General features: G+C 36.5%; 1 long non-coding RNA gene across 1 annotated transcript in view; it reads right to left on the reverse strand.

Annotated features, from left to right (window-relative positions):
* Positions 1 to 9,879, reverse strand: part of LOC130456102 (uncharacterized) — a 59,016-nt gene extending 49,137 nt beyond the window's left edge. The window contains exon 1 of the long non-coding RNA XR_008914438.1: positions 9,744 to 9,879. This is a non-coding gene — a long non-coding RNA (uncharacterized LOC130456102). The remainder of the gene's footprint in view (positions 1 to 9,743) is intronic.
* Positions 9,880 to 10,317: the final 438 nt, after the last annotated feature.

The following is a 10,317-nucleotide window of genomic DNA, read 5'->3' on the forward strand; positions in this document are numbered from 1 at the left end:
AAGGAGAAACCAGCATAGTGATGGCCAGCAATGCCCAGGAAATACAATTTCCAAACACCAAGATGAACAAGAGGAAGTCATTGACCCAGGATAATGTTTATGGAGAAAAAAATCCAGACTACAGAGGAAACAGCAGAAGACAACAAACAAGTAAATGCATCCAAACATCCAAAAAAATTGAAATTGGCCATAAGCTCTTGAAGAATTTAAATTTCAGATTATGAGAAAAATGGAAGTGATTTAGCAAGAAAAATGGGAAATGGTTCAAAAAAGAAAATAACAGTTTAAAAGACAGGAACTCCCAACTGGAGAAAGAAACCCAGAAATCAAATGAAATGATAAATAAATTGGAGATCAAAATTAAACAGCTGGAAGCCATGAAAAGGAGGATAGACCAAACTGAAAAGGAAAATCAAAAGATATAGTGAAAAAACAGTCTCTAAAGACCAGAATCGGGCAATTAGAAGCCAATGATCTCCCAAAACAGCAAGAATTAATAAAGCAAAGTCAAAAAGACTGACAAAATAGAAAGAAACATGAAATATCTCACTGACAGGATGACTGACCATGAAAACCAGTCTAGAAGAAACAATTTGAGAATCATTGGTCTACCTGAAAACCCAGAAATAAACAAACTTTGACATCATACTATAAGAAATTATCCAAGAAAACTGCCCTGATGATCCTGAACAAGAGGGCAAAATAGTGAAAGAGTCCATAGATCACCCTCTACACTAATCCTCAACAGACAACCCCCAGGAATGTAATTGCCAAATTCAAGAGCTTCCAAGCTAAGGAGAAAATTTTACAAGAAGCCAGAAAGAGATAATTTAGGTATCAAGGAGCACCAATCAGGATTATATAAGATTTGGCAGCTTCTACACTAAAGGACCACAAGGCTTGGAATATGATATTCAGAAAGGCAAGAGAATTGGATCTTAAATCAAGGATCACCTACCCATTAAAACTGAATATATACTTCCAAGGGAAAGTATGGGCATTTAACAAAATAGAAGAATTCCAAGTATTTGTAAAGAAAACACCAAAACTAAGAGTAAAGTTTGCTATCCAAACAAAAAAATCAAGAGAAACATGAAAAGGTAAATAAGAATGAGAGGGGAAAGAAAAACAATTTTTTTTTTATTTTCTTCTATAAGAGATTCATTAAGATCAAATTATTTATATTCATATATGGAAAAATGTGATTTGTAACTCTCAAAAATTATATTCACCATTATAATAGAAGAATTATTCAGAGGAAGAGGTTGGAGTAATAAGTGGTCTAAGAAGATATGCAAAAAAAGAAAACGGGGGGGGGGGGGGGATAGAAGATGGAACCAAGAGAAACTTGAAGGAATAAGATAAATAGGACAATTTATACCACACAAAGAGGTGCATGGCAAGGAGAGGGGAAGAATACTATTATAAGAAGGAGAGGAAGAGGGTCCTAATAGGTAATACTTAAACATTATTCTCAGTGAAATCAATTCTGAGAGGGAAGAGCATCTAGATCCATTGGGGTATCAAATTCTATCTTACCCGTCAGGGGAATTGAAAACTGAAAAACCAAGGGGAAGGCTGGAGCAAGGATTAAAAACGTGATGGAAAGAGAGGAGGGAGGGAATTTAATAGACCCTAAAAAATAAGGAGAAGGGAACAAAAAGGGAGGGGGAAGAAAGGGAAGTAAAATAAGGTTGGGGATTAGGGGGACTGATTAAAAGCAAACCACTGGTTAAAAAGGAAATAGCAAAAGAAGAAAGGACATATCAAAATGTTTGGGAATACACAGCTGGTAATCATAACTCTGAATGTGAATGGGATGAACTCACCCATAAAACAAAAGCAAATAGAGTGGATTAGAAACCAAAATCCTACCATTTGTTGTTTACAAGAAACACACATGAGGAAGGCAGACACACAGTAAGGGAGCAAAATCTATTTGGATTCAACTGAGAAAAAGAAGGCAGAAATCTCAATCATGATATCTGACAAAGTCAAAGTAAAAATAGACCTGATTAAAAGAGATAGGGAAGGTAATTACATCTTGATAAAAGGCAGTACAGACAATGAGGAAATATCAGTAATCAACATGTATGCACCAAATGGTATAGCACCCAAATTTCTAAAGAAGAAACTATGGAGTTGAAGGAGGAAATGGATACTAAAACTACACTAGTGGGAAAACTGAACTTACCTCTATCAGATCTAGATAAATCAAACCAAAAAATAAAAAGAAAGAAGTAAGAGATGTTAATGAAATCTTACAAAAAGTAAGACTTAGTAGATATGTGGAAAAAAATGAATAGGTACAAAAAGGAATACACCTCCTATTCAGCAGCATATAGTACATTGACAAAGACTGACCATGTACTAGGGCATAGAAACATGGCAAACAAGAGCAAAAGAGCAGAAATAATGAATGCAACCTTTTCAGATTGTAATATAATAAAAATAATAATTAATAAGGGTATATCAGAGGCTAATTGAAACTTTAACTGGAAATTGAATAACATGATTCTTCAGAATCAGTTAGTTAAATAACAAATCATAGAAACAAGTAATAATTTCCTTGAAGAAAATGACAATGATGAAACATCCTTTCAAAATCTATGGGATGCAGCCAAAGCAGTATTCAGGGGGAAATTTATAACCTTGAGTGTATATATTAACAAATTAGGGAGGGCAGAGGTCAATGAATTGGGTATACAAATTTAAAAACTAGAAAGGGAACAAATTAAAACTCCCAAATGAAAACTAAATTAGAGATCCTAAAAATTAAAGAAGAAATTAATAAAATTGAAAGTAAAAGGACTATTGAATTAATAAATAAGACTAGAAGCTGGTAATTTGAAAAAAGCAAATAAAATAGACAAAGTACTGGTCAATTTTATAAAGGAAAGGAAACCAAATTAATAGTATCAAAGATGAAAAGGGTGATCTCACCTCTAATGAAGAGGAAATTAAGGCAATCATTAAAAACTATTAAGCCCAATTATATGACAATAAATATGACAATCTGGGTGATATGGATGAATATTTACAAAAATATAAATTGCCTAGATTAACAGAAGAAGAAATAGAATACCTAAATAACCCCATATCAGAAAAAGAAAGTGAAGAAGCCATCAAAGAACTCCCTAAGAAAAGATCTTCAGAACCAGATGGATTCACAAATGAATTCTATCAAACATTCAAAGAACAACTAATCCCAATATTATACAAACTATTTGACAGAATAAGCAAAGAAGGAGTTCTACCAAATTCCTTTTATGACACAAATATGGCATTGAATCCAAAGCCAGGCAGGTCAAAAACAGAGAAAGAAAACTGTAGACCAATCTCCTTAATGAACATAGATGCAAAAATCTTAAATAGAATAATAGCAAAAATACTCCAGCAAGTGATCATGAGGGTTATCCATTATGACCAGGTGGGATTTATAACAGGAATGCAAGGATGGTTCAATATTAGGAAAACCATCCACATAATTGACCATATCAACAAGCAAACCAACAAAAATAACATGATTATCTCAGTAGAGGCAGAAAAAGCCTTTGACAAAATACAACACTCATTCCAAATGAAAACACTAGAAAGTATAGGAATAGAAGAGCCTTTCCTAAAAATAATGAACACTATATATCTAAAACCATCAGCAAGCATCATCTGCAATGGGGATAAATTAGAAGCCTTCTCAATAAGATCAAGAGTGAAACAAGGATGCTCATTATCACCTCTATTATTTAACATTGTACTAGAAACACTAGCAGTAGCAATTAAGAGAAGAAAAAGAAATTGAAGGGATTAAAATAGGAAATGAGGAGACCAAGCTATCACTCTTTGAGGATGATATGATGGTCTACTTAAAGAATCCCAGAGAATCAACTAATAAGCTAGTCGAAATAATCAACAACTTTAGTAAAGCTGCAAGATACAAAATAAACCCACATAAATCATCAGCATTTCTATATATCTCCAACCAGTTCAGCAGCAAGAATTAGAAAGAGAAATTCCATTTAAAATCACCCTAGACAATATAAAATATTTAGGAATCTATCTGCTGAGTCAAACACAGGAATTATATGAACACAACTACAAAACACTTTCCACACAATTAAAACTAGATCTAAATAATTGGGAAAGCATTAATTGCTCGTGGGTAGGACAAGATAACACAATTAAAATGACCAACCTACCCAAGCTTATTTACTTATTTAGTGCCATACCCATCAAACCACCAAGAAACTTTTTTACTGAATAAGAAAAAAACAATAACAAAGTTCATTTGGAAGAACAAAAGATCAAGAATATCCAGGGAAATTATGAAAAAAAAGTGAAGGAAGGTGGCCTAGCAGTACTAGATCTTAAACTATACTATAAGGCAGTGGTCATCAAAGCAATATGGTACCGGCTAAGAGGATCAGTGAAATACTTGGGGTAAGTGACCTCAGCAAGACAGTCTGTGATAAGCCCAATGATCCCAGCTTTGGGGACAAAAATCCACTATTTAACAAAAACTGCTGGGAAAATTGGAAAACAGTATGGAAGAGATTAGGTTTAGATCAACATTTCACACCCTACACCAAGATCAACTCAGAATGAGTGAATGACTTGAATATAGAGAAGGAAACTATAAGTAAATTAGTATACTTGTCAGATCTTTGGGAAAGGAAAGATTTTAAGACCAAGGAAGAGTTAGAAAAAAATTATAAAATGTAAAATAAATAATTTTATTACATTAAATAAAAAAGAATTTGTAGAAACAAAACCAATGCAATCAAAATTAGAAGGGAAGCAACAATAGGGGGGAAATCTTTATAACAGAAACCTCTGACAATGGTCTAATTATTCAAATTTATAAGAGCTAAACAATTATGAAAAAAATCAAGCCATTCCCCAATCAATAAATTGGCAGGAGACATGAACAGGCAATTTTCAGATCAAGAAATCAAAACTATTAGTAAGCACATGAAAAAAATAAGCACACCTAAATCTCTTATAATCAGAGAAATGCAAATAAAAACAACTCTGAGGTACCACCTCACACCTAACATGATAACAAATGTTGGAGGGGATGTGGCAAAGTTGGGACATTAATGCATTGCTGGTGGAGTTGTGAATTGATCCAACCATTCTGGAGGGCAATTTGGAACTAGGTCCAAAGGGCAATAAAAGACTGTCTGCCCTTTGATCCAATCATATCACTGCTATACCCCAAAGAGATAATAAAGAAAAAGACTTGTACAAAAATATTCATAGCTGTGCTCTTTGTGGTGGCAAAAAATTGGAAAATGAGGGGATGCCCTTCAATTGGGGAATGGCTGAACAAATTGTGGCATATGTTGGTGATGGAATACGATTGTGCTCAAAGGAATAATGAACTGGAGGGATTCCATGGGAACTGGAATAACCTCCAGGAATGGATGCAGAGTAAAAGGAGCAGAACCAGGAGAACATTGTACACAGAGACTGATACACTGTGGTACAATAGAATGTAATGGACTTCTCTTCTAGCAGCAATGCAATGATCCAAGGTAATTCTGAGAGACTTATGAGAAAGAACACTATCCTCATTCAGAGGAAGAACTGAGGAAATAGAAACACAGAAGAAAAATAACTGCTTGATCACATGAGTTGATGGGGATATGATTGGGGATGTAGACTCTAAACGAGCACCGTAGTGCAAATATCAATAATATGGAATTAGTTCTTGATCAATGACACATGTAAAACCCAGTGGAATTGTGTATTGGCAATGGGAAGGGGATGGGAGAGGGGAAGGAAAGAAAATGAATCTTGTAACCATGGAAAAATATTTTAAATTAATTAATTAAATTAAATTTCCCAAATATTAAAAAAAAGAGAAAACTGAATGGAAATATAAAGAAGTATATCTTTTCTCATTGTCCATGGCACTTTCATAAAAACTGATCTTTTAAAGGGCATAAAAATCTCATAACCAAATGTAGAGCAATAGAATTATTAAATACTCTTCAGACCATAATGTAATACAAAATATATTTAATAAGAGACTATGGAAATATAGATAAAAATTGTTTGGAAACTAAATAATCTAATCTTAAAAATGAATGGGTTAAAAACAAATTAGAAAAATAATCAATAATTTCTTTAAAGAGAATGACAGCAATGAAATACACCAAAATTTGTGGCATGTAGCCAAATCTGTAAGATTCAGGAAAATATCTTTTTCTTAACACTTAAAAAAATAGAATAAATGTGAATGAATTGTGTGTGCATTTAAAAAATAGAAAAAATGTAAAATCTCCAGTTAATTCTTGCATGGGAATTCCTCAAAATCAAAGGAGATATTAATTAAATATAAAATTTTTTAAATCATAAAACTGAAAAAGAAATGAAGAATCTGATTTTGTGAGGGAAACAATAACAAACAATATAAACTATTGGTTAATTTGATGTAAAAAGAAGAAAATCAAATTCTTAGTATCTAAAATGAAATGGTAAATGCATAATCAATATAGATGATAAAATTGTTAGAAGTTATTTTGCCCAATTATATGCTAGCAAAATTGACAATTTAAGCAAAATAGATAAAGATTTATAAAAATGGAAACTGCCTAATGTTAACAGAAGAGCAAATGAAATACTTAAACAAGCCCATCTTGGCAAAAGAAATTGAGCAGGACATAAATGAGTTCCCTAAGAAAAAAAAAACCCATGGTCAGATAGATTCACAAGTGAATTCTACCAAACATATGATGAACAATTAATCCCAAATACTATATAAACCCTTTGAAAAAATAAATAAAAAATAAATCTGATCAAATTCCTTCTATGTCACAAAAATAGTTTTAGTACCTAAAGCAGGGAGAGCAAAAACAGAGAAAGAAAACTATAGAGCTATTTCTTTAATCAATGATTAATTTTAATCCCTAGCAAGGCTATTATAACAGTATATCACAATAAATAATAATATATCATAAAGATCATACACTATGACCAGGTGGGATTTGTGTCAAGAATTCAGGGCTTGTTCATGTATTCATATAATTAACCACAATGATAACAAAATCAACAATAATCATAAGATCATAAAAATGGATGCAGAAAAAACCCTTATTAAAAAAAACTAGAAAGCATAAGAATCAATAGATCTTTCCTAAAATAGAAAATAATATCTATCTAAAGCCAAGAGCAAGCATTATCTTTAATGGGAATAAACTTGAAGCATTCCCAATAAAATCAGGTGTGCAGTAAGGATACTCATTAAGCACCACTATTATTCAACACAGTATTAGAAATGCAAGCTATAACAATTCCATTTTCTTTTTTCAATGACAAGAAAAGGTTAAATGACTTCCTCAAGGTCACACCTGTAGGAAGTTTCTGAGGCTGGATCAGAACTTAGGTCTTTCTGGCTCTAAGCATAGCCCTCTACTCACTGAGCCACCTAGCTGCCTCATTATATTAAATAAACACACATAAACCATTCATATTTCTACATATTACGAACAAAACCCATCAGAAAGCTAGAAAGACATATTCCATTTAAAATAATTGCAGACAATATAAAATATATGTGAATCTACCTGTCAAGACAAATCTAGAGACTACCTGAACACAACTATGAAACACTCTTCACAGAAACAACAACAGATCTCTACAATAGAGATTTAATGCTTATGGATAACTCAAGCCAATAGAATAAAAATGACAATTTCACCCACTTATTTATTCATTCAGGTCCATATAAATCAAAGTACCAAAGAACTATTTTACAGAGCTACAAAAAATAAGAAAAAAAATTCATCTAGAAGACCAAAAGGTTGGGAATATCGTGGGAATCAATTGAAAAAAAGGCGAAGATAGATAGCCTAGTAGTTTGACATTTCAAATTATACTACAAAGCAATAATCTTGAAAATAATCTAAGCTAAGTAGTACAAGGTTAATTTTTACCAGGCCTTCAGTAGGAAGGACCGGAGTTCAAATCTGTCTTCAGGTACTTTCTGGCTGTGTGACCCTGTGACAAGTCACTTCAGCCCTTGATTGCCTAGTCCTTGCCACCCTTTTATCTTAGAACTGATACTAGGGCAGAAGATAAAGATTTTTTTAATGGAAAATAATATGATACTAGCTAAGAAATAGAGGTGGTTGATCAGTATTAGGTATATTAGGTACAGAATACACAGTACTTTTTTTTTTTAATAAAACCTTACCTCCCCTCTTGGAATCAATGTTCCAAGGTAGAAGAGTGGTAAGGGTTAGGCAACCGGGGTTAAATTTGAACCTAGGTCCTACAGTCTCTAGGTTTGGTTCTCAATCCACTGAGCTATCCAGCTGCCCCCTAATACACAGTACTATTAAAAGAGGTCAAGAATCTCAGGGGGAATCAGGAGAAGGGAAAGGAGGAAAGAAAGGAGTAGCAGATCTCAAGGTAAGTTATACATCACTGAGGAAAACAATTGGTCATTGTTTAAAATAGAGGGGCTGTTCAGGGGAAAAGATTAGGTATGCAATTCACAGAAGGAAACACAGGAACAATGGTTCAAAAAGCCTAGAAACAGCTGTTGAGGTGTGAGGTCAGTAAGAGAGACTCAGACACAGTATTTGACTAAAAAACAACTGGAATAAGTGGAAAAGTTTGCCAGAAACTGGATGGCACAGTAACACCTCAAGGACCGCCTGGCATCAAACTAAACTACAGAGATACATGGAATTAGATGTAAACAGTATTGTTAGCAAATTGGAAGAGGAAGGAGGTCACATCTATGGCCAGGGAAGAGGACCTGGCAGAAGAAGGGACAGGGAGGACCACAGACAAGAAAAGGGCCAACCTGCTTCTACTCAAGTGCAAGACTTTGCACAAACCAAAGTGATGCAGGGAGATTAAAAGGGAAACAGTTAAGGTACCACAGAATTTGCTGCTTAGCCAAGCAGGAAACCACAATTGTCACTCCAGAGCAAGGAAGGAAGAAGGCTCCCCCAGAAGGGATCCTTCCTCAAAGTTCTGGGCCCTAGTTGTGGGGTTCTAGCTGTTGTATGGGTTTACATACAGATACCGGGTGGGGGTGGGGGGTTACGATTGGATGGAAGTGGGGAGGCGGCCCTGATGCTGTTACTGAATTGTTTCAAGAGGCTTTATCCTGTGGCAGCATTGCTCAAGGGGAGGTGGCTTCAGGCTCGGAGAGTCCTTAGTATGGTACTGACAGTGCAAGTCCAGAACACCAATGCATTGTGTATTTGCCAGGTGGGAAGTAACGGGATCCTAGGAAGTGTTGGGGGGGGGGGGGAGGGGCCATCAGTCACCCCGAAGGTAAGAAGCTTCTGGGTCTGTCAGCCTCACAAGGCCGGTCCTTAGAGCATAAGGGAATCCCCCCGGGGGAGATCTGAGGATAGTGCGCTACAAAGGGAGGAAATGGCTCGAATGGCTGCTGCATTTGCCACTTGAAACATTTAGATATGTTCTAGAGGTCAAAAAGTAGGAGCAGCTTTCGAAGGAAGAAATCCAAGCCAGCAACAGCCACGTGACAAAATGGTCCGAAGCCGAGAACTACAAAAGAAAACACCTCCGGGATTTCAGGCGGTACTTAGAGACCCGAAGGGCCTCGGAGAGCGCCCTCTTTGGGGGCCGAACAGCATACCTCCACATGCCCCTTTCTCCAGGGTTGGCTGAAAGCAGGGCAAAATTCAACACAGTGGTGGAAGAGGAGCGGGGCGGAAGCAGGAAGGCCAGGAGCGGCAAAGAGGGCAGGGGGCACTTACCTCACTCCCCATTCCCGAATACCTAGGATCCTCCTTGATCTATCAGGGGAGGGGAGGGGCAGGGGAGGCGTACCTCAAGCTGCCCCCACCTCCCTCCGGACTCTCCGGAAAGGGGAGTCTCAGCCAAGAGGCTGGGCCCTAGGCGACGGAAGGAGAGGATTTGTGAAGTCATCAAAGGCAAGACTGCCTCAGCCAATAGGATGGGAAAGACCTTTATACGTCATCTAGGGGCGGGGCTGGCCTCAGCCAATGGGAGAAAGGACAAGGAGGTGGGCGTCAGCTGCCTCCCCTCCCCCCAACCGAACTAAGAAGGAAGGGCGGGGGCTCCGAGTAGGGAGCTCGTCCCTCCTTTATCTCAGCTTCCATCCCCCATCGCAAATGGAGCCAGCACCCAGGATTTCTCTGACAGCAAATACAAAGGAGTTATTTGGTGATTTATGGTTACACAAACCTGATGTAAACCCGTGTCACCCTTCATTTCTTACACAGCCCACCGTGAATTTACACACACACACAACCCACATACCCACAGCCCACGAAGGCTGGCCCCTCTCTTCCCGGTTGGCTCCGGCAG

Source organism: Monodelphis domestica, chromosome X, assembly GCF_027887165.1.
Source record: "Monodelphis domestica isolate mMonDom1 chromosome X, mMonDom1.pri, whole genome shotgun sequence".
NCBI lineage: Eukaryota > Metazoa > Chordata > Mammalia > Didelphimorphia > Didelphidae > Monodelphis > Monodelphis domestica.